General features: G+C 40.0%; 1 pseudogene; it reads left to right on the forward strand.

The window, feature by feature from the left end:
* Window positions 1-256: 256 nt before the first annotated feature.
* Window positions 257-2,720, forward strand: LOC147961786 (protein FAR1-RELATED SEQUENCE 5-like; annotated as a pseudogene).
* The last annotated feature ends 743 nt before the right edge of the window (window positions 2,721-3,463 follow it).

Raw genomic sequence — 3,463 nt, forward strand, 5'->3', positions numbered from 1 at the left:
AGTAGTACTTCGATCCATTAGTGATAAACAGATGAGGGGATGTGCTCTGTGTAAACTGATCCTTCAATTGTACACTGAAATGGCCTGTACTATGTCCAGTTGAAATTTCTATGTAATTACTACTTGTCCAAGTTCCTCATTTTTTCTTGCTGCAACTGCAATCTACATTGTCGCCATGCTAAGTAAAAATCTTGATGTTTTGTGGTTATATTTGCAAGCAACCATGGAGTCCATGGGAAGTGCTGCTCTAAGCATTGGGTCAACTACGGCAATGGGAGTTGAAGATGATGCCAACAGCTTTGCCATGGTAAATTATTTGTTATATTGGTCACAGGCATACGTCACACAGTTATTCCACCTCATGGGTTTTTCTGAAAATTATAGGGCATGATCCAGCAGGTTGAAAATGATGGAAATAGCTACCACACGCCAACACGAACTAGCAGTCTTCCGTTTTGTGTAAGTAGTTTTTGGTCTCACGTCCAATGCATGAGTTGTAGTTTATGAATTAAATATCTTTTTATTTTCCCTATCCAGGGGTCAAGATATGAGCCTGAGTGTGATGCTAACTTACAACCTGTAATTGGTATGCAATTTGACACCTAGGAGGAAGGTATGGCATTCTACAAAATGTATGCTCATGAAGTCGGGTTTTCGGTTCGCACATGGATGACACACAAAGATGAACATGGCGTATTGTGGAAGAGGTTTGTTTGTGCTAGGGAGGGTTGGAGGAAGGTGGCTCAGGGAGAAGAAAGGATAAAGCCTAAGCGAAAATTCAAGTTAACAAGGTGTGGTTGTGAGGCTATGATTGGATTGAAGAGGCAGGATGACGGCAAATATAAGGTCGCCCGGTTTGTTCCATCACACACTCACCAACTTATTTCGCCAAGTAAGAGACATCTTATCAAGTCAAATAGAGAAGTTAGTAGTGAGTTGAGGAGCAAACTACTTACATGTCATAAGGCAATGGTTGGCACATCCGCAACATATCGCTTGCTTAGTGTAGAGAAGGGGGGTCAGCAAAATGTGGGCTGCACAAAGCGTGACCTCCAAAACTCTCACCGTGATTTTAAAAGAGCAATTAAGGGAGCAGATGGACAGATCATAGTAGATATAATGAGAAATAAGCAGACTGCCAATCCAGCATTCTACTTTGATTACCAAGTCGATGAGAATGACAAACTTATAAATATTTTCTGGGCGGATAGCATATGCAGAAAGAATTACTCATTGTTTGGTGAAGTTGTTTCTTTTGACTCAACATACCGCTTTAATAGGTATAACTTGGTATTTGCCCCTTTCACAGGAGTTAACAACCACAGATCTTGTGTCACCTTTGGTGCTGCTTTTTTATGGAATGAGAAGAAAGAATCTTATATATGGTTGTTCAAGACTTTCTTGAAAGCAATGTCTGGGGTTGCACCTAAGCTCATCATGACCGATGAAGACCAAAGCATGAGAATAGGGATAGAACAGGTTTTTCCAAACACTATACATAGGCTTTGTATGTGGCACATCCTCATGAAGCTTACTGAAAAAGTAGGTGCCACCATGAAAAATAATCCAGATTTCCATGAACGGTTTATGTCATGTGTTTGGGGATCAGAGACACCAAGTGAGTTTGAGTCACAATGGTCTTCAATAATCTCTGACTTTGGGCTAGCAGATAATACATGGTTGCAGGAGAAGTACGAGTCATGCAACTCATGGATTCCAACATATTTTATGGAGACCCACCTTGGTGGAATCTTGCGTACTACATCAAGATCTGAGAGTGAGAATGCATTCTTCAGACACTTTGCCAACCGAAATCTTGCGTTGATTGAGTTTTGGGTCAGGTTTGAAACAGCTCTAGAGGAACAACGACAAAAAGAATTGCAAGAAGACAATGCCAGCCTTCACACACTTCCTATGCTTGAGACCTGTTGGAGTATTGAGAGTCATGGTCGAGATGTGTATACTCATGAGGTTTTTGCTGAATTTCAACATCAGGTGGTGGCTGCAAGGGATTATTGTCATGTTAAATCCATTATGCAGGTTGGTGAGGTCCGGACCATTGGTATTAGCAGCAAGAGTGGCAAGGTTAGAGTAGTTAGTTTCAACACTCGTACTAAGGCAGCACACTGTTCTTGTAGGATGTTTGAATCTCTAGGTATCATTTGCCGTCACATCATCGTTGTCCTAAAGAATGAGGGGTGTAATGAAATTCCTAGTCAATATGTGCTGCATAGGTGGACTAAAATGGCTGCACGTCAGCTATCCTATGACGCCAACGGACATGAGCTAGAAGGGCTATCTACATGCCTTTCACCTACCATAAGGAAGTTGTACTCGGAAACATGTTCAAAATTCAGTTTGGCACTTCATGCAGCGAAGCATTGTGAGGACAAAATGAGATATTTTCACAAAGCTGTTTGTGATGCCTTCACGCACTTGGGACAGATGGGTCCACTTAGTGAGCAAAGTAAAGTGCAAGAATTTGAGTCGTTCGTTGGAACATCATTCCCAAGTGTGATCAATATTCATCCACCAGATGTAGCAAACACAAAAGGGAGTGGCAAGAGATTGAAAAGGGGTTCTGAGCAGACCGTGAACCAAAAGAAAAAGAGGTAAAGTAAGAACCTTGAAAAAAGTCTATGTCCTTTGTAAGATTGTATTAATGTGCTTTTGTTGTTCTTGACAGGGCAAATAGCATCCAAAAGGTCCCAGATAAGTAGGTATGTTGGTTTCACTAATTTGATACTGGAATAATTACTTTAAGTCATTCTCTTTAAACTTTGGACAATCGGTCAATGAAGTGTGATGGATGGTGGCATTGCTCAGTTGGCTAGCATCTGTGCTAGAAAATAGTAGTGATATTTTTAGTATATGAGGTTCTTGATTCATGGTTCGTTTGGGTGCTCACATTTGCAAGTGTCATGTAGATGTGTGCATATGCATATGTTTGGTTTATCCAGTTAATACGCATATGTTTGGTTTAGCCAGCTATGTATAATTGTTCTATGTCTATAAGCGTGTACTGTATGTATATAATGCACTACAAACCTAAAAAGGGTAATAGCTCTGTGAAATGACAACTCGTCATATTTGGGTAAATCTTGTCATTAAGTAATAGCTATGTATAATCTTGTTATTAAGTAATAGTTGTGTATAATCTTGCCAACGATCGACATTTCTGTTTTTTACCACCTATTCCATTTTCATATTTGTAGTATAAAAAATATGGTTGATAATAGTACTTGTCTTATTTTCAGGAATATTTGTCGCTCCATGGGTGTCATGGGGCACTGGGAGTGATGAATATTCTAACACGACCCCTGCCTGCATTTATCTGGATAATGAAATAGAACGTGTATAGTATCTGAGAGTATTGACAGGGTGTGCTCTTGTACATGACAAATTTGATAAGTTTGTGCTCTGCAAAAATTTATTTTCTGCTTCGGGAACAACTCAGTAGCTG

Source organism: Triticum urartu, chromosome 7A (genome assembly GCF_056163025.1).
Source record: "Triticum urartu cultivar PI428250 chromosome 7A, HENAU_Tu73, whole genome shotgun sequence".
Classification (NCBI taxonomy): Eukaryota; Viridiplantae; Streptophyta; class Magnoliopsida; order Poales; family Poaceae; genus Triticum; species Triticum urartu.